The sequence below is a fragment of the Eriocheir sinensis genome, chromosome 16, assembly GCF_024679095.1.
Source record: "Eriocheir sinensis breed Jianghai 21 chromosome 16, ASM2467909v1, whole genome shotgun sequence".
NCBI classification, from domain to species: domain Eukaryota; kingdom Metazoa; phylum Arthropoda; class Malacostraca; order Decapoda; family Varunidae; genus Eriocheir; species Eriocheir sinensis.
The window spans coordinates 7335764-7363705 of record NC_066524.1 but is presented as its reverse complement, the minus strand read 5'-3'; the positions used below and the strand labels follow the sequence as shown (position 1 = coordinate 7363705).

The 27942-nt window shown below is 44.9% G+C and overlaps 1 long non-coding RNA gene across 1 annotated transcript; it reads right to left on the bottom strand.

Annotated features, from left to right (window-relative positions):
- Nucleotides 1-366: 366 nt before the first annotated feature.
- LOC126999225 (uncharacterized) lies at nt 367-26701 on the bottom strand. Its single transcript, XR_007753154.1, has 4 exons — nt 26444-26701; nt 25915-25998; nt 14932-15020; nt 367-512 (listed from the first exon to the last, which is right to left on the bottom strand). It is a non-coding gene; the product is annotated as an uncharacterized LOC126999225 (long non-coding RNA).
- Between the last annotated feature and the right edge of the window lie 1241 nt (nt 26702-27942).

Sequence of the window (27942 nt, the reverse complement as noted above, 5' to 3'; positions counted from 1 at the left end):
TAAATCCAATTCCACCCATGCAGGAGGGTTGGTAATTAGTTGTTTTGGCGATTTTATTTTCTTTCTTGACGCGGTACGCATCAAAAACCCAGTTAGACAATTACGTTTAGACGCGATTCGCGTCATGGTATGTGAGGGGGTTAACAGCAATCCGTTTTCACATGGACGTTTTATGTCCCTTTTTTCAATGCCCCTTCATTATTTTATCGGAACCCTATTCCAGATGTTCCGTCTTTAGACATGTGCGCCATATTCAGTTCTCTGTTGGAACACATGCCCATTTAGATACTGAAATGAAGGACTCGATGTGGATGGGTGGATTAAAATATATTACTGACAAGTAGGAACCATCATACTTACTTTGGGCAAGCAGAGTAGACCAAGTCCAAAGGGCTGACCTCGGTATAGCCCCAGTAAAGCCATTATTGTGCTTCAAGGGAGTGGTCGGTGCTCCATCATGCACGTCACCAAAGGTTAGCTTCACATCACCGCCATCCACAGTCACCGTGTTGCTGATGGACAGACTCAAAGTTGTTCATTGATTCTGCATTGCGTCAGTATCAGTATATAAACGTTTATATAAAACCTACATAAAAATTAATATTTGCATAGAACCTGGAACAACATGTAATACCATGCGGGTAACGAGTACTTTAATGTTTTCTTGAGACCACCTCCACCTTATGTTTGTGAGTCATCAGTGAAGCAGCGCGCCACATCTGCTTTCCAACTACACTCTTGTCTGTCTGATACCCCAAGTCTGCTGCATCTACTTTTTAACAAATTAAAACGTAGTATAGCTTCTGGGTCACTGGCAGCAATTTCCCTGTTTTATATTTGTTTTGTTTTTCTATAGAGCAGAAACCTATTTTTTGGTCAAGATTATCTCTTCAGAAAATAAAACACTCAATCTTTTGCTGCCCTATTGTCCGTGAAACTACAATACTATGATTTTCCATGTTAAAATAAAGAAGAAGCGGGAACGACAGCAAGACATTTGCCGAAACGTACGTAAGTACACGCAAGAGGCGTTGGGGTGCTGCAAGCCAATCATATACCCTCCCGTGGCTTCACTTTGTTTCCTATTGTCTCATTAACAACAGAGTAGTTCAGCATGCTTTCTAAAGACAAATAATCTTTGTGTTAAGAACTAAGGGTTGTTTTGGGAATATTGGTAATCTGATAGTGAAATGAAGCATTACTGATAATTGCTCCGGGCTCGCATCGAATGTTCTGGGAGGTTCCATAAGGGACGAGTTGGCTTCCCCGCTCGCTGCTTCCTCAGTCTTTGTCCACCCAGCAAGCCGTGAACACAATCCTCCCTTCATTCCGTGAACTAAACCCGGCAGCCGACAGCTTATTAGTAACTACAACATTAACTACAATCTACAAGGCCGGCCTCACACATCGCCGACTGGGTTCAGACCACTGTATCTGAAATCCCCTACGCAACAAGCTGAGTGACTCACAGGTTATATCCTTATTATCGGGGCCCTAGGGGGAGGGATATCTTTTGTGGGCGCTTAGCAGGGTGACCAGCCTTCAAATATATAAGGTGAGTGTGAGTGCGGCCTATGCATATTGCATTAAATTAGCAATTTCAGATACATAATGAAATAACGCTTGGTAACACTTCACGGTAAAAATAACCGGCCATACTGCCACGTAACACAGACGCTAACGGCCAGCTGACTCCTCGTCATAAAGGCCACTTCCATTGTATTCATTATAACTGCTTTCTTGTTTTAAAGTAATACCCAAGGTCAGCAGGGCAAACTAGATACATAAGTGGTTCGCTTACTCGCCCACTCGTTCGAGATTGTTCTGGAGCGGCGGCCTGGGTGGCCACTCTGTAACCTTGGACGATGGGGATTACCAATGCTACTGTAACATACCCGCCGGCATACCAACACTGCAGAAGCCAGTTAAAAGCCAACTGGGAAAATTGGGAATACTCCCTTGTACATGGCCATGGCTATTTACCGGATCCAGTTTCTCCTCAGCCGAAACAATACCCGTAGCGGTTAAAATGTTATAAGTCGGTAAGGGAAGAGAACGAGAAATACGAACCACAGCTTGGGTTGGCACCCCTGATATAAATCCACTCGTTTTTATACATATTTATACGTTACGTCCTAGAAAATAAGGGAAAATTAAGTTTAGAATTAACACACAAAAAGACAACCTCAGAAAGGCAGAGGAAGGATAGATTAATGTACCAAGCTGAAAGGCGAGAAGGAAAAGTGTTGGAACCTGGGGAAAGGCCACGTCAGAGCAAAGGTAGCGAGGCAACCGCTCTACCTGGCAAGATTCATTCTGGACTTAACCTTCCCGCACGGCACAGGTAAGCTCACAGCTCGCTAGTAGTCCAGTAAAATTAGCAGATACTCCCCCAGAACCCACTGCAAGCACAGAAACGAAACTTCTCATGAAGCTATCAAGACATTTCTGGTGTTCTAACTAAGGTTTTTCTGGTATATCTTACACATGGAAATGTCTGCAAAGAGATCTGGGGATCAAGTTGTCCATATCTAATGACAATGTGCCACTCGAATTGGAGACAATAGGGGACCTCTATGATGATCTCCTCTCTGGTAAAATCATGCTCAATGATGTAGAATCTTCTTTGTACCTGCAAGATCTGCAACAAAAACTTGAAACACACACACAAACATGTTGATCGAAGTACTGTACTGCACTGTGTTTGTGCAATACATGTGAGATGAGATGAACAGGTCAATTGGTCCTCCATCTGGAGACATTGCAAGCCATGCTTCCATATTAGCAGCCTCTGGCCATAACTTGTACACAAGTCATTTGTACCTTGTCTATCAAAGATGAGATGACATGGACGTTCCCAATGTCTATCAACAATTCACCCAGATTACATATATAGTCAGGAGAGACCGCTTCTGGGCAGGCTGGTTCCAGATTTGGTGATCGAACAAGTAGTACTAAGAAAGAAGTCTGAAATCGAGTGGAGGTCTCCAGAGAGAGGGGACGGACAAACCAAAAGACTGGTCTGGTGTGTCTTCAGTCTGTGCAGTGCCCAGAAATGGCTGGCAATGCAACAGCCATCATCCATCACATACGAGACAAGTGAACAGCATAAAGATCACGTACTCAAGGAGGAGAAGGAAGGGACAGGACTGACAATTGTTGTCTTGACTTCATGATCTGGAGGTTCCATTTTGAGCAGTCATCCCTCCACAACACAATCAGTGGAATCGGCTGGTTCTGAGGTTAATATGGATGATGCAAAAAGATGGTTATTTATGACATTAATAATGACAACATGGAACATGTGGAAATACAGTTTCAGAGGAGATCTCAAGCTGTGACTTTTTGAATCTAAATTGGCAGTCAAGATAGGTGATGACAGAAAGTACAGATTGATCCTCTTCTTCTGTTTCAGAGATCATCATCATTGCACTCACTCACAAATGACCTTCCAATGCCCTAACCTACGAACTCTGCAACACCCACCTGCTTTGTTTGAAGGAAGGAAAAACTCCTGAAGCCTGTAAAGCCACAACTAGCTGATGCAATCTGGTCCCGTACCACACCCCCCCACATGTAAAAAAATCACATACACATCCTTGATGGTGGTGCTCTTCTTCTTCATCGCATATAACTTGATATTACATATGATAAGATATTACAGACATCATACCAGATATGAGCAACACTACACTATGGTCAGTGTGGTGGGTGATTTGATGGTTAGTGGGACCTTCAACAAAAAGCCTTCATCACAAGATATCACAGTGGAGAGGCGTGGAGAGTGTGACATTCAATATGTCCAGCTCCAGCCAAAAAAAAGAGCTCTCAAGGAAAAGAATTGAAACAAAAATGCTTTTGATAAAAAAAAAATGCTTTTTTAAAAATTGGTGATGTCAAAAATGCCAGAGGTTGCAGATACTCTTATGCCAAACTGCGCAGAAAGAATCTGAGGACAGAGAAGAGGAGAGACAGAGAGATGTGTTAGTCCAGTCGGAGACCTACTTAACAATCAACATTAATCCATCATGAAACAGAAAAAAACATAAGCATGACATCCACTTCCAAAGAAGAGAAAGGAAGGGTCAAGGTGCACATTTAATGGTGTCAGGCATAAGGGGTGGTTTAGGTTGTTCAGTTTGCAGCATTCTCTTCTTTGTTCATGCTTTCTTTTGGGGTTTTGACATCCAGGGTTTTGTTTTGAAACTTAGGCAGGCAGGAAAACTTATTCAAGACAGCAGGAGGGAGAGGAACAGGAGGAGGGTGGAGGAGCAACAAGGCAACAATCAAAGCAGCTGGCAGTAAGGCTGGTGAGAAGGCAATGGCCATTGGACCCTAAGTAGATCTTGATGATCTGTTTGATAGATGTTGTCACCACAGCATCAAAAAGTACTTCCTACCAACATCCCAACATGTCAACACCAACATCAGCCAGCTAGCAACTGCATGCCTCTGCAGACACCAAAGAGAGTCAGGGCAGGGGCACACAGCAGAACTGAAAAGGGGGGATGTGGATTCAGAATGGAAGAACTGCTGTCAGATGGCCTGACCTTTGACCCATGTCCCACCACAGTGTTGACTCTAGTGCGTGCGGCGGTGCAGCGTGGCTGCACAGGGAGGTAGCTGCCGTCGACATGGGCTTCAATGCATGGGCTTCAATGCTCACCTGCTGAATGTTTGTCACAATGACTATGGCAGTGATGAGTAATGATGATGATGATGATGATGAGGATGAAATAATCTGACAGAAATGTAGTGAAATGAATGGTGGTGTGATGATATACTGTGGATGGTGTGGGGATGAGGGGATGAAGAATTGGGGAATTTTTTTGGTTTCTTTTTTTTTTTTTCTTTTTAAACTTCTTCTCTTTGAACATTGAAAAAGAAAGTTTAAAAAAAATTTTTGATATATTTTTTTTTTATTTATTAATTAAATGAGTATAAATTTTTTGACCCACATGTTTAAATGGTAAATTCAAATAGCATGGCAATTTGTTTACGTTTTCGTTTCACCATTTTCATCTGGAGGGACTTTTAGGTTCTTTTATTTTATTAATCTGTATGTTAGGAGGATTTTAACACTTGTTTCATTTCTGTTGCAATTAGTGGTGGGTCCTGGTGTAGATTTACTGGACTATAGATTACGGCGGCCTGGGAGTGAGAGATAGCCCTAGCCGACGTTCATTAGTGATTCATTCTGGACTTAACCTTCCCGCACGGCACAGGTGGCGAGAGACAGCTGAAGGCCGGTGTCCAGGGGTAGGGAAGGCGAGGGCCCCGCCATCTTGAAGCCGCCCAATTGAGAGTCGGGAATGGACCCAGACGCCAGTGGTTAACAAGGGTCATGCCCTCATTCATGAGTGCCTGAACTGAGCAAAGGTAAGGGCGAGACACTCCAGTCCCTGCCGCCCACGAGACCAGCAGGCTTGTGATGGGAGTAAACGGCTCCAAAACACCCCCTTTAGGCACGGCACAACAGCATATTGTGTAGCTCTCAGGCCTCCACCAAGCCGAGGAAATTGTGTCAAATGGGTAAGGGGCACCCGCTGTGTGGACGAGGGGCTAGCAGTGACCTCACCCCCCCTTTAGCTGTAACAGTCTGATCTTTCCCTCATACTAAACTCTTTTCTTCCTATTTTTTTATGAGGTTTTATTCTGTGTGTGTGCACGCCGATACAGGAAGTTGAAATCGGAGTGTCTAGCCAATCGGGCGGTAGCCCTGTGATATACCTACATATGTTCATCTCTCTCGTGTGTAGCATTTACCCATAAGAATGTTAGGGATTAGGAGAAAGGTTTTCACGTTTGTAAACAAAACATGCTACACTTCCCTCGTCTAGTGAGGATATGGTTAGAACCAGAGAACCATAGACGACTTTTCTGGAAGAGGCTTACGCCTGTGACTCCAGCTCCATAGCCTCAGTCATACTATTAGGTAGGGTTTTTTTTGTGGTGGATATTTTGAACTGTGTATTTAAATTCTCACTTTGTATTAACCAAACATGCTACCCTCCACTCGGGAGCGAGGATTATTGTTAGGGGGAAGGGAACAAACCAATAAATTGTATTCTGCCTATGTCCTGTATTAATGCATACAGCCTTCCTAGCCTACGGTGCAGTCTCGCAATCTCCCCCACCACGACCTCCGAAGGTAACCACGACCCCACACTACCAAACTTTGGACTGAGGATACCATCTACCTCAAGGAACAACCCATAGTAAGCTGGGGAGCGACGGACACTATCTACCAGGTGGGACAATTGTTAAGGTCAAGTGTTACCTGGCCTGCCAGGGCCGGGAGCGTCTGGGGACTAACCAGTTAGTTTAGTTCTGTCCCACCTGGTTCATAGAACTGCCGTTCCTCGCTTACAGGCTTTGGGGGTTGTGCCATATTACAACCTCCTGGTGGCAGCTTACAGAGAGGGAACAGCAGGGAATCGAACCCAGCCGTACACTCTCTGTGAGGTTGAGGAATAATAGCGTCACTATTCTTCCTCCTCCCCTTTTTTTTATTTTTCAACCTGTGATGACCAGGGGTCGAACCCGGGGCTGTTACACTACCTGAACGACCCGGGGGAATGGATGCTTTAAGCACCTCAATCCCGGAATGGTAATTACCACCATTCCTGGAGGAGCGAAGCTCGCCCTCGGCCATCGCTAGTGCTTCGGATTCGGTGTGGCGGCTTCGGTCTCATTCAACAGAATGTGCCGGGTCGTTGCATTCGAGTCCTGATGACTGCTTTGGCTGAGGGGGTGCTCGGATATATACTCCTTCAGTGAATGATTTGAGGTATTTTAGTAGGTCATTTTTAAGTAAAATTTTATTGCTAAACACAATTTTATATATTCTTAACCATGTCTGGATCCAGGGACGAGAAACAGCATGAGGAGATTAACCCTAAAGCATTAATTATTTCATTACGCAGAAAAAGGAGTGTTCACAAACGTAAGGTCACCATTAACACCATTATGCTAAATGAATTGAATGAAGCTATCCAATTGACACCCTCTTTCTGTAAAAACCGTCTAAAGGAGATTGAAGCTGAAACAGAACAAGTCAAGAATTATGATAAATAAATTGACCTTATGAAACAACATGATTTGAGTATTCATGATGATAAGTACTTTTATGATGAACTTGATTCCCAAGTAGACTACTCAGTGCAAACCAGCGCTGACTTGGATCAGTATTACGTGAATGCTCAAGGAGACATTGCTAGTAATAATTCAGCTGATAAATTCCTGGATGTAATGACGAACTTAAACCTAGGTGAAAGTAAGCCTCCTCCACTTCAGTGTGGAACCTTTACAGGAAAGAATAAGGATAAATTTGCCTTCAATACCTTCCTTACACAGTTTAATAATGTTACTGGTTCCAGAAAAAAAATATCGGACTGTGCTAAATAATCCTACCTGTATGGGTATTTAAGGGATTATTCTCTTTCAGAAGTCAAACACTTAACCATCTCTGATGCCAACTACCACTTGGCCATTCAAATGCTAAAGCAAGAGTTTCTTGATGTAAAATACATCATAGATGAAACTTTTAAGAACATTTTAAAAGCAGCACCTACTGGGGAATTTGACTCTGATTATACTGTTGTGCTGGAAGCTTCTCCCTGGGCCTATGGGCCTCTGGAAGACTCCGGGAGGACCGAGCAGGGGGGCGGGGAGCAATGGCTCCGCCAGCGCCCCGCGGGGCACAGCCAGGCGCCAGGCGGGAAGTGTTGCCAACTCGCCCAGATTTTTACTACTTGTTCATTCTTGTATGATCGAATATACTGTAACGTTCTAGACAGTACTGTTCGGTATATATATAGGAGAAGACGGCGAGAGGAGTCAGTCCCAGTCATAGTAAGCTAGTGGTCAGTGAAGAGTCAGAGTGAATTGTACTACTAAGGAAGAATATTAAACTACAGAAACTGTGCAAGGTGTTTACATATCTCCCTCCCACGGAGTCTCCTGTCGGCGACACGGAACCCGATTAACACGTCCGGCATAACAATACTTCTGTTAAAGTTTAACTGAATGAAATAAGGTCTACCTACAAGAGTTAAAGGCTCATGATGTTAACCTACTAGCAGAAGAAACTGCTGGACACTCATTAATCAGTCACATTGTTTTTAACAAACTACCAGTGGCTTAAAAGAGAGAGTTGGTACATATCCTGGAATAGACTTTATGGATTCTATCCTTAAATTGCTTTTCTACTTCAGAACAAATAAAACTGTAATGTTCAGTGATATAAAGCAAGCTTTCCTGATGGTCAAATTAAAGAATGAAGCTGACCAGAATAGATTTTGCTTCTTCTGGAAGAGAGGAGACACACTAGTAACTTATCGTTATAAAAGTATAGTTTTTGTTTATACTTCGTCTCCTTTCATTCTAAACTTTGTCATGAAACATCATGCAGAAACATTTCCAGAAGACAAGTGGGAGCAAGTACTAATTAATATTTTTTTATGTGGACAATTTACTAATAACTGGCAATGACCAAAATGAAATGAAAAACTTGTATGAGCTAGCGTTTGAAAGAATGCGCCAAGGTGGATTTATACTAAGGTCTTGGAACTCTAATTGAACTGAATTGAGAGACCAAATGGCTTATGATGGCAGACTAGTAGAGCATACTTTTGAAGAGGATAAAATACTGGGATACAGATACAATGTAAAGAAGGATACAATGAGTCTGGCCCCTTGTAAGATAGACTCAGAGGCAGATTCTAAAAGAAAAATCCTGTCTCAAACATCCAAGGTATTTGATCCTTTGAATATAGTACCTCCTGTCACAATAAGGGGTAGAATCATAATGAGAAAGGTATGGAAGCTAGATGTTGTCTGGGATGAAAAACTACCCAAAGAAATAGCAAACGAAATGAAACGTTTGAGCAGAGAATTAGCAATGTTGTCCGAACTTACCTTACCTACCTTGGCTGGAGTAGGTAGGAAGACACCTACCGAACGGGCGCAAGCCACTCCCGGTGAGGTATATATGGGAGGTGAGAAGGGAGCTGAAGCCCTCCAAAGACCCTTCCCATGTCCTCACTAACCGTTTCCCTATTGTCTCACCAACACCGGAGAGTAGTTCAGCATGCTCTCTAAAGACAGATCCTCTCTTTATCCACACCACACTACATTCACACAACATATACACCTTTTCCCAAAATTAAAATTTCAAAATGGCGCACCTACACCAAGCCTCGGAGTCCCCGCCGGGGGGGGACCACAAATTCCCCCAGGGAGGACTCCCCTTCTGGCTGCCGACCCGAGAGGTGTCTTGATAACTCCTCGAACCTTTTTCTTCTCAATTTCTGCAACATTCGCGGTCTTCGCTCTAATTTTCATTATGTGGAACATCATCTCTCCTCCTCTAAACCTCACCTTCTCTTCCTTACCGAAACACAGGTTTCTGAGGCTACTGACAGCAATCTCTACTCTGTTCCCTCCTACTATCTCTATTCTAAATTTTAATCCAAAGCTGGATGTTGCGCCTACGTGCGCAACGACATCACTTGCTCTCGTGCCCACGACCTTGACTCTTCTGAATTTTACACCATCTGCCTAAGACTTCATTGTCATTCTATTACTAAATACATCTGTGCTGTTTATCTCTCACCTAACTCTACCAACTATGTAAAATTCTTTGACTATTTGAATTCTAAAGTGGAGCACATCTTGACCCACTCTCCCTTCGCTGAAATCTCCATCCTAGGAGATTTCAATGTTCACCACCAGCTTTGAATTCATCCTCTTTCACTGACCATCCTGGTGAACAAGCCTACAACTTTGCTATCCTCAACGACCTAGAGCAGTTGGTCCAGCACCCTACACGTATTCCCGACCGTCTTCGAGACCGGCCCAACATTCTAGACATCTTCCTTACCTCAAACCCTTCTGCTTATTCTGTCAAACTGTTCTCTCCGTTGGGCTCCTCCGATCACAATCTTATTTCTGCATCCTGTCCTATCGCTCCTGTACACCCTCTGGACCCACCGAAGAGGCGATGCTTCTGGCATTTTGCTTCAGCTCGGTGGGACGACCTGAGGATGTACTTTTCCGATTTCCCGTGGAATGATTATTGCTTCCAGGATAGAGACCATTCTCTGTGTGCTCAGCGCATCACAGAGGTGATTGTCTCTGGACTGGAGGCATACATTCCTCGTTCTTCTCTCTCCTCACGCTAAAAGCCTTGGTTTAATCACGCTTGTTCTCGTGCTGTCAATGATAGAGAGGTAGCTCACAAAAGGTACCAGAGCCTTCAAACTAATGCTAATTATGAACTTTACATTTCTGCCCGAAATCGTGCCAAATCTATTCTCCGACTAACCAAAAATTCTTTCATTAATAGAAAATGCCAAAACCTTGCTTTCTCTAACTCTTCCCGTGACTTCTGGCATCTAGCCAAAAACATCTCCTCCAACTTCACTTCTTCATCTTACACTCCACTCCTCAGTCCTGACGGCAACACTGCCGTCTCATCTATCTCTAAGGCTGAACTCTTCTCTCAAACTTTTTCTAAAAACTTCACTCTGGACGATTCTGGGCATATTCCTCCTACTCTTCCCCCCTCTGACTCCTTTATGCCTGTTATAAAGATTCTTCAAAATGATGTTTGCTATGCCCTCTCTGGCCTCAATCCTCAGAAGGCTTATGGACCTGATGGAGTGCCTCCTATTGTCCTTAAAACTGTGCCTCCGTGCTGTCACCCTGCCTGGTCAAACTCTTTCGCCTCTGCCTGTCAACATCTACCTTTCCTTCTTGCTGGAAGTATGCCTTCATACAGCCTGTGCCTAAGAAGGGTGACCGCTCCAATCCCTCAAACTACCGTCCTATAGCTTTACTTTCTTGTCTATCTAAAGCTTTTGAATCAATCCTTAACCGGAAGATTCAAAAGCACCTTTCCACTTCTGACCTTCTATCTGATCGCCAGTATGGGTTCCGCAAGGGGCGTTCTACTGGTGATCTCCTAGCCTCTTAACTGACTCTTGGTCATCCTCTCTTATCCGTTTCGGTGATTCCTTTGCTATTGCGCTGGACATATCAAAAGCTTTTGATAGGGTCTGGCACAAATCTTTGCTTTCCAAACTACCCTCCTACGGTTTCTATCCTTCTCTCTGTACCTTTATCTCCAGTTTCCTTTCTGACCGTTCTATTTCTGCCGTGGTAGACGGTCACTGTTCTTCCTAAATCTATTTAGAGTGGTGTCCAACTGGTTTCTGTCCTATCTCCCACTCTTTTCTGTTGTTCATTGATGATCTTCTTTCCAAAACGAACTGTCCTATCCATTCCTACGCCGATGATTCCACTCTGCATTACTCAACTTCTTTTAATAGAAGACCCACCCTACAGGAACTTAACGACTCAAGGCTGGAGGCTGCAGAACGCTTAGCCTCAGACCTTACTATTATTTCCGATTGGGGCAAGAAGAACCTGGTGTCCTTCAACGCCTCAAAAACACAGTTTCTCCACCTATCCACTCGACACAATCTTCCAAACAACTATCCCCTATTCTTTGACAACACCCTGCTATCACCTTCCTCAACACTAAACATCCTCGGTCTATCCTTAACTCAAAATCTCAACTGGAAACTTCATATCTCATCTCTTACTAAATCAGCTTCCTCGAGGCTGGGCGTTCTGTACCGTCTCCGCCAGTTCTTCTCCCCTGCACAGTTGCTGTCCATATACAGGGGCCTTGTCCGCCCTCGTATGGAGTATGCATCTCATGTGTGGGGGGGCTCCACTCACACAGCTCTTCTGGACAGAGTGGAGGCTAAGGCTCTTCGTCTCATCAGCTCTCCTCCTCATACTGATAGTCTTCTACCTTTTAAATTCCGCCGCAATGTTGCCTCTCTTTCTATCTTCTATCGATATTTCCACGCTGACTGCTCTTCTGAACTTGCTAACTGCGGTGACGTAGATGGTAGCGTACTGGGCCCACATTCACCGCGTGATGGACGACGCGGGTTCGAATCCCCACGCTACCACTCGGATTTTTCAGTCACCGCCGAGTGGCTTAAAACTGCCCACATGCTGTCCTGAAGACCACCCATCAACCCGGACTCTAGAGGAAGCCGTCCAAGCGAATCAAGAACGAGTTCCGGGGGGCAGCATGAGCCAATGCAAGATGGCGCCACTATAAACACTCGCCTGCGCCAGAACGGGCTGGGCCGACCATCAGGCCCCACCTGGAAGAAGCCTTGGGCAGACCATCAGGCCCCACCGGGAAGATGCCTACCGGCGCAATAGGCAATGAACGTAAAAAAATAAAAAAATAAATAAAAAAATGCCTCCCCCCCTCCCGCGGCCCCGCTGCACTCGACTTTCTACTCATGCTCATCCCTATACTGTCCAAACCCCTTATGCAAGAGTTAACCAGCATCTTCACTCTTTCATCCCTCACGCTGGTAAACTCTGGAACAATCTTCCTTCATCTGTATTTCCTCCTGCCTACGACTTGAACTCTTTCAAGAGGAGGGTATCAGGACATCTCTCCTCCCGTATTTGATCTTACATTCGGCCACCTCTTTTGTTTCTTTTTTAGGAGCAGCAAGTAGCGGGCTTTTTTTTATTATTGTTTTCTTTTTTTGTGTGCCCTTGAGCTGCCTCCTTTGTTGTAAAAAAAAAAAAAAAAAAAGTACTCAATGAGCAAAATTCGTATGGACTGCATATCTTTTGTGATAGCGTCGCCCTGTTTTCTGCGACTGTGGACAGCGGGAAGTAATTATTACACCATGAACTATTGATACAGGTGTGTACAGGGGTCCTCATGTTTGCGAGAAACAAGAACAGACCTTGTCCTGAGGCCTCCTTCAGAGGCTGTGAAGGAATCGTTGGTTTGGCGGCCATAAATATCCCCGGCGTTGTGTGTTCGTTTGTACGTGCGTGTGTGTGTGTGTGTGTGTGTGTGTGTGTGTGTGTGCGTGTTCTTCAGGTCAGTCCTTAATGACCTGAGGTTTATTGTAATGACTTGAATCATTAAGGAACGGCCTCCAGAAGGCGTGGTCTCTCAGATTCATTTTAGATAGTCACATGTTTCGGAGATGTCAATCAGGTGTGTGTGTGTGTGTGGAGAGGGAAGGAGGGAAGAAGAGAGATTAAGAAAAGATGGAGGAAACGATAAAAGGGAAGGAAGAGGCATTTCCTTGATTTGAAGTTGCTGACCGTCCAGCTACCTGTGTGTGTGTGTGTGTGTGTGTGTGTGTGTGTGTGTACGAGAGGGAAGGAGGAGGTAAAATGGTTTAGGAACGACCCCCAGAAGGCGTGGTCTCTCAGATATATTTAGATAGTCTCATGCCGTTTTGTAGATATCAATCTCTACCCAAATATCTTAACCCTTCAACTACCACCTCTTCCGTCACCCCCCCGCTGACCACCCCCGTCACTCCCCCCGCTGACCGTCCTACCCCCACTCCCGTCCCCCACCCCGCTCCAGCTACCCCCACCTCCGTGCCCCCCCCCCCCCCCACTCCAGCTAACCCCACTTCCGTACATTTGTCTCTACTCTCCTCATTTCCAATATATACCTCACTGGAAGTGGCTTGCGCCCGTTTCGGTTGGTGTCTTCCTACTTACTCCAGCCAATGGGGAGTGCGCCGTCACTGAAGATTCTAGTGATAGCTCTTATGGCACTGCCCGAGGAGGTTAAGCCTTTGGGACTCCAGGTGGCCAAGACCTAGGTACAAGAGTTTGGAGGCTTGCAGTCTGTTCATATCCTTAAAAAAATATCACATTCTTTGGTAACGTAGTTGAAAACAATAAAGCTTCTTGTCAGAGAGTCTTACGGCGGATGGTGTGATGGATTCGCTCCGCACGAGTATATGGCGTTGTCGATACCTGTGGAGCATGACAAAGATCAGAATTTCAAGTCTCTTCATACTTCATGACTGTGAGACACTTGAAGAGTCGGTCTAATGCCTCTGGTGATATGTATCTACTAAGAATCATGGAATATCGCTGGAATGAATGTGTCAAACCAGCGACAACTCTGTGAGACTGATTTGATGCCCTGTCCATCAACGCCAACTTTGGTTATACCGGCATGTGGTACGCTACCCAAAAGCCGACCCTGGTCATCGGATCGTAGTTCTAAGAGACAACCCTGACTGGAGGAAGCCAAGAGAGTTTGTGGCTTGAGCTCTACCACCTATATTAAATTCATTGACTCTTTGAATTCCAAAGTGGAGCTAATCTTGACTCATGTTTACCACCAGCTTTGGCTCTCATCCTCTTTCACTGAGCATTCGAGTGAACTCTGACCACGCCTACAATTTTCCTCTCCCAAATGATCTAAAGGAGTTGGTTTAGCACCCTATACGTATCCCCTGACAGCCTTAGAGACACGCTCAGCATTCTAGACCTTTTCCTAACATCTAACCTTTCTGCTTACTCTGTTAAGCTTTTCTCTCCGTTTGGTTTCTACGGTCACAAACTTATTTCTGTATTCTGTCCTATCCTTCCTGTACAGCTTCTAGTACCATTGAAGAGGCGTCCCCGGTGCTTCTGGCATTTTATTTGAGCTCGGTGGAATGACCTGAGGATGTACGTTTCCGATTTCCCTTGGAGTGATTACTGCTTCCAGGAGAGAGACCCCTCTGTGTGTACCCAGTGCATTACTGAGGTGATTGTCTCTGGCATGGAGGCTCACATTCTACATTTTTGCTCTACTCTCAATGCTAAAAAGGAGGCAGACTTGCCCGGAGAAATCCCAGAGTTGGGCGTTATAGAATGTTCGAGGCAACGCCCACGCCTGGGTATGCCCCTTATTGATTGATTAATTTACATCTACGATGGAAGGTGAAAACACAAGACCGAAACAAATAAAACGTCTGGGAAAGGGCCTAATGCCTATAGTGGAATGATGCAATATATACTTGGTATTGTTGTTCTGATATAAATATTGAAGTATTAATAATAACACAAAGAGATTACCTTGACTTCAGAAAAGGCGTCGTTCTAAACTGTTTTGCCAGGATTGTCAAGAAGACGAAGATAGACGCAACCAGTGTCAGCAACCACACCTGTAGCAAATAAAAGATGCTCTTTCGTACATTTAACAGTTACAAATAAACCTACGAAATTTTCATAAAATATTTTCTTGACTTGAAATTGATTCGTATTAGTAGTGCTATTAACATCGTTATTCCACATACAAAACTAAAACAACAGAGAAAATTGGACCGTTGAAAACAGACACAGGTGAGCTCATTGAAAATGGAGATGACATAAGCAAGTTATTGAACAACTACTCCCTCCAGTCTTGGCACAAGAGGATCTAATGACCATTCCAGAAAGACTTCAGGTATATGAAGGCAAGGATAATGATAAGTTGAGGGATGTGATTATCATGAGGCAAGTAGTTTAAAATGACAATGATAGGTTAAAATAATGTATCGCTAGGTCCGGATGAAATATTTCCACAGATTCTGAAGGAATACCGGTGAGTCCTAAATGGCCCTCCACCTGGCATGTTTATGATGTCAATGAATTCCGGTTCTGTATCTAGTTTGTGAAAAGTATCTAATGTAACGCTAATCTTTAAAAATGGGGAGAAGTCAGCCAAATCTAGAGGCATTGATTAATGTATGATTCGCAGCATGGGTTCACGAAGGGTAGGTCATGCCTCACCAATATTTTTTCCTTTTATAATAAAGTAAACGAGGCAGTAGATGGAGATGGAAACCATGATAAATTACATCTAGATTTTAGTAAAGCGGCCGAGAAAGTTCCTAACCATCGGCTATTGTTATAATTACAGGCTCACGACATAGATGAAAAAGTGGATTAGGGCGTGGCTTAGGGGTTGGAAGCAGAGAGTGCAAACTAATGGTAAAATATATGACTGTAGCTGTGTTCCGAGTGAGGTCCCACAGGGGTGAGTATTGGGTCCACTACTGTTTATTATATGAATTAATGACTTGGACACATGCATCACCATGGCAGTGATTTCAGTAAGTTTGCGGATGATACAAAGATTGGTAGTGTAATTGAATCAAATCTATGAATACTAGTGTTCTCCAGGTTGAACTAGACAGATTGTATGATTGGGCAGGGAAGTGGCAGATAGAGTTCAATGTAAAGTATTCGGAGTGTAGGTAGGAATAATCCTTCGGATAATTATTTCTTAAATGACACTCCCGTAAGCAGGTCTAGATGTGAAAGGGATTTAGGATTTTTTAGAGCTTTGATCTTTGCCTTTGAAGGCCAGTAACTATCATCACCAACCGGTCCTGTTTGGATCACGCAAAAACTCCTAAAGGAGCGTCTGGTTGCCGTCCAAACCATTGGGACCCAATCGTGCCATCCTCGGCCTCCGCTTTCACCTGGCAGGGCAGGCCACGGCCAGCATTCACCCGGCAACAACTCGTACTCTCTTCGTTGCTGTGGCTGTCTGTGAAGACGTTGGCTCGTTGGACTGGGATAACTTTTTACCACCGTATATGATGCCGGTTTTGCCGTTGCCTCGTTTGTCTCATACCTCGCCTAGACGTCACCTTTTGGATTGTCCTTTTGTGGATCCATGTATTATAGTTGTCCTGACTGACGGATGGTTTTGTCCGACTCTGCGCATTAAATGAGTGTAATCACCCCAATACCCTTTTCCTTGTTTAGTCCAGGCTATATTTTATCCCACTACCATTTATGAGATCTCTGCTTTGTCAGTTTCGAGGAAGATATTAGATAGTTAGTTAAACGTTTTTTTGTTTGTTTGTTTTTTGCTATATTTTTCCTATATACCGTCTTAGATTGGTTCACATTTTTATATTTTTCGGTGAACGTAGTCCTCGCAATCTCCACATTCATTACAGCCACAAGGGCCAAGGCCAAAGGACTCAATGCATTCAAGTTGATTAACCGGGAAAACAGGGTACTGGGTTTTATCTCTTGGAGTGTAAGTAGTGCAAGGAGTTATCCTCAAGGTATATTTAGCATTAGTTTGACCGCATCTCGGTTATGCGGTTCCGTTTCAAATCATCTTGCTACAGAATGGATATCAAGCTACTAAAATCTGTGCAGAGGAAGATGGAAAAACAATTCAAAGGTTTCGAATCCCACCCCGGGCAGCTCGCCCAGTTGTTCATCCTTCCTTTCAGGCTGAGTGATAAATAGGTACATGGGGAAAGCTGGGGAAGATAAACTATGCCAATCCCTGACTTCACACTGGTCCGTGTCCAGGGGTAATGGGTTCTTCCCACCACGGACGCAAAGGACCAGAGCGATAGAAATGAACACCACAGCCACTTGCAACTTGAGCATGTTCCCCCTATTTCACCTATTACTGTAGTGCCCTGGTTATTTAATTTCATGTAAAATGGATTTACATTTTTATCCACCATATCTTATTCACGAGCTACTTACAACTGTTCGCCAATAATTTGGTTAGCTGTATTTAGACTTCATTTTCAATATCCAAACAGTCACTACACGAAAAGAAGAAAGAGGTCAAGTCGTAAGCAGGAGGAAATATAGTCTTAGGGATTTTGCTACAGAGTTAAACAGCGAAAGGGATGACACAATAAACGAACTAACTAATGAGGAGCATACGCCTGGGGGAGCATTGTTTCACTCACTCGCCTTTCATACTCCTGGTAGTCCTCCCGAACAAGCTCACATGCAACTACCCTATCTATCTCAATTTCTTCCCAGCAGGATCTTCTGACTTTTCCCATCCATGAGTTACGTGGGCTTCCCCTTGATCTGCTCCACTCAGGGTTCTCTCGTACAGAAACAATTCTGTGAGTAGGATCGATGTCCGGGAGGTGTATACCACGTGCCCGTATACCCAAAGTTGCGTTCACGGACGAAGCTGGTAACAGGCCTCGATTCGTTGGTTCTACACGGAGTCATTCCCAAAGGCATCGAGACGCCTCTCCAAATCACTATTCAGTGCCCATCTCTCACAGCCATACAGTAAGACAGGGAGCACAAGCAACTTAAAGATTCGAATCTACATCCGCCTGATGAGATATCGACAACTCCATATACTCATACTGAGCGACTCACACGGAGACATCAATTGATGACTTCGAAACAACCGAGGATGCAGTTACCTTTTTTTACGGCGCACATTCACCAGGCGGGAGAACTTACTATCCCACAGACAACGGGAAATACGTCACGTCGGCCTGTGCCATGGTGGTCGGACGAGTGCACGCAGGCGGTGGCTTGCCGACGCCGGGCTTCAACCGTTACAAGAGGCAGAGGACAGAGGTCAACCACATCGCCTACAAGTAAGCACGCGCAAAAGCACGCCGGACACTGAAAGAAGCACGGCGGTCCTCGTTTGCCAGTTTTGTATCCTCACTTAACTCACAGACGCAAATGACACAAGTGTGAAAGAGGGCACACAAAATAGCAGGAAAGTTCTCATCGATCCCACCACCTGCACTTAAAATCAACAACATAATAGCAGGGAGCGCCGAAGTCGCCGACGCGATAGCCAGTGCATTTGCCGCTGTGTCTAAGCGGAACTCTAGACCTCCTGAAGTACGCCGGCACTTGGAAGAACAGGAGAGATTCCACCGAAACTTCTCATCTCTAAACACTGAAATATACAACGTTGCCTTCTCGATGCGGGAACTACAATCAGCTCTTTCCCAATGTAACGACACATTGCCGGGCCCCGATAATATCCCATGTGCCATGATCAGACACCTTAGTCCTACCACCACGACCCTGATGCTCCAAATATACTACAAAGTCTGGCAGACTCGTATCATGCCAAGTGAATGGCGCACAGCCATTTTACTTCCCATCCGTAAACCTGGGAAGGATGGTTCACAGCCCTTACACTACAGACCATTTGCTCTAACATCATGCCTATCCAAACTTTTAGAGAAGATGGTATATTTTCGCCTAGTACACCATCTAGAGAGCAATGGCCACCTGTTTCCTTAACAATCAGGGTTTCGGAAGATGAGAACAACAGTAGGCGCCCTCGTGCGTCTTGAGTCAGCTATCTGCCGCTCGTTTGCAGAAAGACAACGCATGGTGTGCATTTTATTTGACATCGAGTAGGCCTACGACACGACGTGGAGGTATGGGATTTTAAAGCAGCTACATAACTTTGGTCTCCATGGACGGATGCCACAGTTTATTGAGGGATTTCTTGGAGAACGGACCTTCCGCGTCAGAGTTGGTACCTCCTTCTCACCACCCTATGAACAGCAGGAAGGAGTTCCCCAAGAAAGCGTCCTCAGTGTCACCCTCTTTGCCATGGTCATAAATGGAGTTACAACATCGCTCCCAGAGGGGTTGTTGTCCTCCCTCTATGTCGACGACCTGGCAATCTGGTACTCAGCGTCTCGGATGTCCACCGCGGAAAAAGACTGCAACATGCCATCGAAAGGACATCCAGATGGGCGGAGAATCATGGCTTCCGATTCTCACCTTCCAAATCGGATGCCTTGCATGCCATCTGAGAGGCCACCATCCAGACCCTGATCTCCTTATGTGCGGTTCATATCTCCCTGTTGCGGAAGAACACAAGTTCTTGGGAGCCTCCTTTGAAAAGCGCCTCACATGGCTTCCACACCTAAAAAGGTTTAAAATCAAAGCGCATGATATCGCTTGATCTCTTTCGTGACCTCTCATGCACTTCTTGGGGTGCTGACCGCATAATACTCCTACGCCTTTACCAGGCACTCATCGGGTCGAGACTCTCCTACGGCTGCGAAGTATACACATCGGCAACAACCGCTCCCCTCCGCACACTTGATGCAGTCCATCACGCTGCAGTTCGACTGTCAAAAGGTGCCTTCAAATAGTCACCTATATCAAGGCTTTTAGTTGAAGCAGGAATGCCACCCTTAGACTTGCAGAGAAAAGGTCTTCTAATTAAGTACTGGTACAGACTACAACGTCAACCTAACAACCCTGCATATACCGTTGCCATAGACACCTTTGGGTTCCGTGTCCGGAGTGCCATTGGGGACCTCTCACTACCATACTTCCCAATAGCAGTTTATCAGATACCACCTCACACCGTGGGAGTTCTCAAACACACATTTCTGCCGGTACTTCGCCTTTAACAAAGCAAGCATCTCGACGGCAACTGCTCGACAGCTCTTCTTGTCCCACACAGCTAGTCACGCAACTTCTGTACTGGTATACACGGACGGCTCCAAATCCGATGCTGGCGTTGGATTTGGAGCTGTCTTTCCAGACTTTTCCCGTTCTGAAACTTTAACTGCCCTAGCCTCATTTTTTACCACAGGACTATTTGCCATCCTTTTAGCATTTCGCATCATCTTCACTTTGCCTGTCGATACTTTTACTGTCTACTCTGACTCACAGGCAGCCCTGTCCGCAACAGAAGATGTTAAGAGCACCCACCCGATTGTTTTAGAAATTTTTAGCTGGCTAGTTCTAGCAAAAAGGCGTGGGCATCAGGTAACCTTCTGTTGGGTACCTGCCCACGTCTCTGTGCGTGGTAATGAGGAGGCCGATGAGGTGGCGCGGGCCGCTGCTTCTCGTCCTCCCTCACAGTGCGCTCTTCCAATTAGGGACTTGCATCCCACGACAAAGATGGGGGAAGTCACAACCAGGGCTGTGCGTCCCTGGTCTTATTCCCATTTAAGAAGCCGTAAGAAGGAGACTGGGCCCTCCTTAGGATTGGTCACACAAGATATACACATGGTTTCCTCATATCCCGGGGAGTTCAGCCCTACTGTTTGGTCCCCCTGACTGTTCGGCAATTGATGGTCGAGTGTACCAGTCTGGGGGACCTGCGAGAGCGGTACCTTCCCCGGTGTCGGGGTGGAGATGGGAGTCTCTCTCTCTCTCTCTCTCTCTCTCTCTCTCTCTCTCTCTCTCTCTCTCTCTCTCTCTCTCTGGTGATGGGGAAGAAGGCACTTTTCCAGAACATGATGTTTATGGCTTCCTACAGGAGGCTGGCGTCCTCAACCTCCTGTAGGTTTTATTGTCCTTTTATTGAGTCATTCTTTTACTTTGTTTTTAGTTAAACACTGTTTGGTATAATTTTAAAATATAGCTTACTTAATCTTGCGGCGACAAGACAAACACCACAATAATCAATCAATCTTCCCTCTTATTCTAGCCATTACGACTCTTAAACATACTTTACCCAGCTGGCTCATGATGCTTATAGTTCGATGTTTTGAACACTCCAAGGTACCAGCTTTCTTTGGAATAGCCAGAAACTCTGCTGTTCTCATTGCTTCTGGTATATAACCACTTTCATCTATTTTGTTCAACAATTCCGTAGTTTTTCTTACTCCAAACTCACCAGCTGCCTCCAACATCTCCACAACCACTCCATCTTCTCCACCAGATTTACCTCTTTTCATGGATATTATAGCCTCTCTTACTTCATCTAAAATAATAGGTGGCCTTGATAAATCCTCCTCCTCAAATAGCGGTCTATCTCTTCTCGCATCTTCATCACACCCATTATTTCGACCAAAATGTTTCCATCCTTGTCCTTGATGATATTATTTCTGACCATACCTCTCTTCCCTGTCCCCTCTTTGATCTTAATGTACATCTTCTCTGGGTTTACTTTTTTCCAATTATTCGATTTCATCACACCTCTGCATTAACAATTTCTCCTCTCTTATTCTACACCTACTCTTTACTTCTCTATGTAGATCCCCATACTTTAGCCTATCATGTTTCCATCTTCTTCTCTCATTCATTAATTCCAGTATATCTTCAGTCATCCATTCCTGTCTTGCTGTTCTTGGTTTCTCCGCCACTATCTCTTCTGCTACTCACACCAGAGACCTCTGTAGTCTCTCCCAATCATTTTCCAAGTCTAATCTCTCATCTGGTTCATTGTAATATATATATTATCATGTATATGTGAATGTGTGGCTGTGTGTGTCGAGGCACATAGTAGTATAGTAGTATACTTTAATATACAAATGGTATTGACAATTTTACACAATAGTTACAAAGTTTATGTGAGCTAGTCGCACGAAACGAAAGCAAGCCACACACTGTGCAGAGCGGCTGAGCTCCGCCCGCTGCCCGTCTTCTTCTCTCCCTTCTTCGCGTTGTTCGCTCGTTTCATTTGCTTGTTGATACGTCCGGAGGGGCGTGGCTTCCGGTGATGAGTTGGGATGATTTGTCATCATTTACTGACTTAGTGTCATCCAAGCACCTGTTCTCACGGCCACAAGCACCTATATATATATATATATATATATATATATATATATATATATATATATATATATATATATATATATATATATATATATATATATATATATTTATTACATCGCTCGGTCCCCCAAAAGTCGCGACCCCGCGACTCACACCACCTTTAAAATTAGTGTACCTATCCTTGTTACAGTCGCGCAATGTGTACTGGTTAAGCGTAGTCTTGTTACAGTTGCTTTAAAGATTATCACACAAGTGAGAACCCGCCTAACGATACAACATAGGGAAAGCCAATGATAATAATCATGGCAGTAACAAGAACTGAATAATGTATACACAGGTTGAAGTAAACAGGACTAGAGTCATGGACGTGGAAGCTGAGTTCTATTCCGAGAATATAAAATGATAGCTCGAAAAATTATTTACATGATATATCCTAGAAAAATTAAATTGACTAAACTGTCATTAGGATACATGGCAATGGAGCTATTTGGAATAGTAAAAAGAAAAAGGAACAATCCTTGAAGATCTGCTACACAATGAACCTTCGAGTCACACCTTGACACAAAACTGTCGCTGAGAAACACTCATTCGTTGTGTGACAATTAATCGCCAGTGCCGTTACCCTCGGCGCGCCTTCGAGACGGGCGGGGTCTACAATAGATGAGGTTGTGTGAAAAGAGGTAATGTTATCCATAGAGTCTCCTAATAGTTACAATGTGATAACAAGGACATGTCTGGAAAACCTTAGAAGCATCGGCTGTCAGCACCACTGACTCCCGATACTCAGTTTTTCAGGTCTACAGTACTATAAAAGAAAATCCTGTCACCAAGTTGTGAAATCACCGTTGTAACAAATCTCACTGAAATATATAATTCCAGCATAATTGATCATAGTAATTCCAGCATTAATAAACATCAAATTAAAAAGAAAAAATTCCACCTATCCCCCGATCGTAACGAAAGTGGATGACTGACATCTGTGACGTCAAAAATAATTCCCATAACGGGTAACACTGGTATGTCTGCTTACTTCCAAAGCTTACAGATATTCACATGCTGGTTACAGTAAAAGTTAGGGACAGCATCTGCTCAAGTTTAGTTAAGTCTGTCATTGCAGAGAAAAATTTATGTTTCAAACAGAAGCACAGGAAGTTCAAGGTTAAAAAAATACCTGTCCTTATGTCATTCTACACCCTCGGTTATTACGGTTCCAAACAAACAAGACTAGTGCCTTACATCATCTCAGCAATCAAAGAAAATAGTGGGTTAGAGTGAAAAGTATTACTCAAGCACTCCCCTCTCGCATGAAAAAGTTGCAGGCAAAAGCGCAGGAACCAAACATAAATTAGTAAATGCGAGGATGCAGGTTATAGTCGTGTGGTGGAAAGATAGACAAAGCTGCGTCAAGCTGAACCTCAAGCCGGCGCTAGTCTTTGGAAACGATCACTATGCACAATTCTGTGTATTAAAAAGTATATCGTACAGCTCAAATTTCCGTCCAACTACTTATCTGACTATTTATGCCTAAACAATGGGTAAAATAACACACCAAGGAATTTTTTTATTTTAGATTACCGCTGGTGACACCCATAAAGGTTTAGGTCAAAGGGTCGAAGACCCCCCCACCCCCGACGAACGTGTCGACGGCAAAAGAAGCTTCAAAAAGGACCCAAAGAGCCATAAAAGTTGGTTGACTGCACGTGGCCACGATATATTCAAACAAAGTACTACCGTTACGTCCAATCGCAGTCTGATTCCCTTTCGACTCCTGAGTTTCTACTCAAGGTCGTTTTGGGGGGCACGTTCGGTTTTCCCCGAACGAGAACCCTTTTTGTTCCTATTGTTCTTCTCTTCAATTTTGGATTTGAGATTAAGCACAAGATCGTGTTGTTGGTCATTGGGGCTGTAATCAAGGGAAACTGAACCCCTTCGAAGAGGAACTTTAAGGACAATCATGTACACAAGGAACTCTAAAAAGTTACGAGCATTAGCTACAGATATGGTTTCTCCATCTGTCCAGTTTCCTTGTTTTGAACATGAGATCAAATCAGTAGACATCCGATAGGCGTCCACTGGCCTGTTAAAAAGACCACTCGTTTGCAGTGTCCACAGCAAAATTTACACCCTTTACGCGGCTGTGTTTCCCATCTTCCCCAAATGTTTCAATTAAAAGTAACCGAAACGCATCATAATCATTCCGTTCCGTGAACGCGCTCCTGTTTATGAAGCCCCGGTCACATATGCGGGTACGGGTGGTCCACGAGTTGAATTTTAAACCCGCTAATAACGCGTGGTAGGACGCGGATGACGCGTGGATGTGGCGCTAATGGTGCGCTACAACCCGTGGTAGAAAATCAACCCGCGCTAGAAAGTTTTGGAAAGTTCAAAACTTTGAGGCGCGGGTGCCCACGGGTCGCACCCGCGGGTGACGCGTTGATAACCCGTGGACAATGCGTGTTAACGCGCAGATAAGGCGCTGATAAGCCGTGGTGACCCGTGATAGGCCGTGGAGCTTTAACGGGTTATCGTGGGTCAAGAGCGGGCTAGCACGCCTTATCCGCGAGTTATCCGCGTCGTATCCGCGTCTTGTCAACTGGTTATTACGGGTACTCTGGGACTATATATTGGGGGGCTACTGCCCAGCATTCATCACTCCTGCTCCAGACGTCGTTGCGTAAACATGGACCGTAGTGACCTCGTCTGCATGCTGATGCAACAGCATATGAACCTGCAGTACCAAGTCCATCAGCACCTCTCTGAAAGACGTAGAAGACGAAGACAGCAGAAGAGGAGGGTTGTCCGGAACATATGGGTTCGTGAGTGGATTGCCAGGAGACCTCTGCTTGGGCTGTACGATCGTCTCATGGTGGAGCTCCGCAATGAAGATCCAAGAGCCTTCCAGAACTTCATGAGAATGCCACCTGCCATGTTCGACGAAGTTGTGGAGAGACTAACACCAGCCCTTGAAAAGAAGACAACCAAGTGGCGAGAACCCCTTGAGCCAGGCCTGAAGGTTGCCCTCACCCTCAGGCACCTTGCTTCTGGCGCCAAGTACCGGGAGATGCAGTATGGTTGGAGGGTGCCTCACAACACCACTTGGGAGCCATCTGGAGCAGTGTGGTCTGGAAGCAGTGCTGGAGCTGGTGCTGGAGCTGGAGCTGGATGTTGCTTGTCTGGAGTCTGGAGCGAGAGTAGTTCTGCCGCCCGGCCGGGCGCTTTAAACCCGCCGAGGAGGCGCGCGCAACCCGGATTAATCCGCGAACGGGCCGCGCTTGACACGTGGACAACGCTCGGATGTCGCGTCATAACCTGTGGATGACGCGTGGATAACCCGTGGTAACCCGCAGACAACCCGCAGACAACCCGATTTCGGGTTGTCTGCGGGTTGTCTGCGGGTTACCACGGGTTCGTCAATTTTTGGAAAGTTACGCCACGTGTCATCACGGCTTCTAAATTCAACTCGTGGACCACCCGTACCCGCATATGTGACCGGGGCCTGAGGGCCGCGGCTCCCGCTCCGGGTTTGACCCTCGAGCGGCTGAGAGATATTTTATCTCCCGGATCTGACACGAATGAAATGTTCATGACAACCTCACATTGAAACAAGAAGTCCCTGGCCGAATAATCTGCCTCCGTACTACCTGCGAAAGGCCTAACTGCTGTTGCTGTTAGCGGGAGAATAGGGGCAGAAGCCATGGTGGGATTAGTAAGGTAAATAAATACCTCGTGGTTGCTCATGCAGCTCAGAAGGAGGAGGACTGCTACCACTCCTTACATGACAGTTACCGTTATCCTTGACGTCACTGTCCTTTCCCTCTACCCACTCCTGATAGTCCTCGGTGAGAGCTTGTAACTTCGGGTCAGGTTTATCTGCCATTAAAAAGAGTTACTAGTAAAATGAGGAGTAAAATGGTAAAAGGAAAAAAAATTTCGCTGCAAAAATAAAGTAAAAATCCTTCACCGCTAAGTATGTGCTCACTCCTCCCCGATGCTTCTAAAATGCATAAAAAAGAGGAAAAAGAATAATGGTTGAGTGCTTAGTACGATAAAACTACCTTCTTCACTGTGCAATAAAACACACATATAAAAAGGAGAAAATAAAATGAATGACTATACCTAATTAAAATACGCAACAACGTTACAGTTTGGGAAAAATATTAAACATCCACACGCCAGAAAAATCAACAGCTGAAAGATAAATTAGATACGGCCCCATACGCATAAATACGTAAAAAGTAATTCACCTGAAGTATTGGTACAAGTGGTGTAATTACTGAAACCGTATTAATGTAGTGTCAGCTAAAAATATGGATACCTGGCAATGGTGAAGACTGCTGATCCGCAACTCCTCCACGCAGCTATCCTCGGCGGCTGGCACTCTTCATTCGCCCTGCTAAGATCGGCAGGGGTGGCGGGGTTTGTGAGTCGTCTGGCAGCGGAGAGGGATGGGCAGTGGGCAAACAACACACCCACCAAAATCACCCTCCAAAGGTCTGAGTTGTCTAGCGAAGAATAGTGCCCACCTACGACAGGCTGGGTCGTAGATAGACGATGGGGTGTCTCGAAAAGTAAAAGGTAACGAGACCCCCAGTGGAGAATATGGGCTGTGTGGAGTTGCGGGGCGGGCGGTGCGCGAGCCTGGGTGCTGGGTGCTGACTCGACTCACGGGGCAGGAAAGGCCGCGCGCTTTGGTCAGCGTTTGCTTGCTGTGTCCGATACCGTTCACTGCCCCCACACACTGTCACATGTTATATTAGAGAGAGTGATAACACTTATTTAACACTTTGGAGAGGTCCGTAAATCGTTGCCACCACTTATAAGTTTTTGTTATTTTTAAGGTGGTGCGTGTGAAGTAATTTGGTTAAAGGCGCGAACTGTTATTTCACTCGTCACAGGGCCGGGGTTACCGTTGTCCTGCTTCACAAGTTGATTGTAGTAGGTGAGATAACACAATAGCCTTATAGTTAAGTGAGGTAGATGATGTGTGGCCGAGCGGAAGCCGTTAAGTTAACTTTAAATTCACTCAGTTCACTTTGCTCACTCTCTCTCTCTCTCTTTGACATTAAAAGATGTGATTAGTTTTAACACCCTTCCGGACGAATCAACAAGCAAATAAAACGAGCTCTGCCCGCTGCCCGTCTTCTTCTTTCCCTTCTTCGCGTTGCTCGCTCGTATTATTTGCTCGTTGATTCGTCCGGAAGGGTGTGGCTTCCGGTGATGAGTTGGGATGATTTGTCATCATTTGCTGATTTAGTGTCAGCCAAGCATCTGTTCTCACGGCCAGAAGCACCTCGTGTTGTTAAACATCATGTGGCGTGACACCGACTAGGTGCCTCGACACACACAGCCACACATTCACATATACATGATATATATATTACATCATTATCAAGAGCTTGGTATCTATTATAAACTTGTACTTGATATTCCATTTTACTTCTCTTTCTTTCAGTTATTTCCATTCTCTACGACTTCTACTAGTTTTTTTATTTACTTTTTTCAAACATACCTTCTTCACCGCCACCACAGGAACATGCATGGTCGCAGTCTGCTCCACAATCCGCTCAATGGTATGTTTTTTTTATCTGGATTACTGCTCTTCTAAATCTACTGTTAATGGTGATGTAATCAATTTCATTTCTATATCTGTCACCAGGGCTCTTCTAGGTCCACAATCTCCTAAACTATGTCTTCATAATTATCTGATTCTGAGAAGCACACCATTCAATCCATCTTTCCCCTCTCTCATTCTTTTCTCCCCGCCCAAACGGGCCCAACACTCTTCCCTCTTCAACTTTAGCATTCAGATCACCC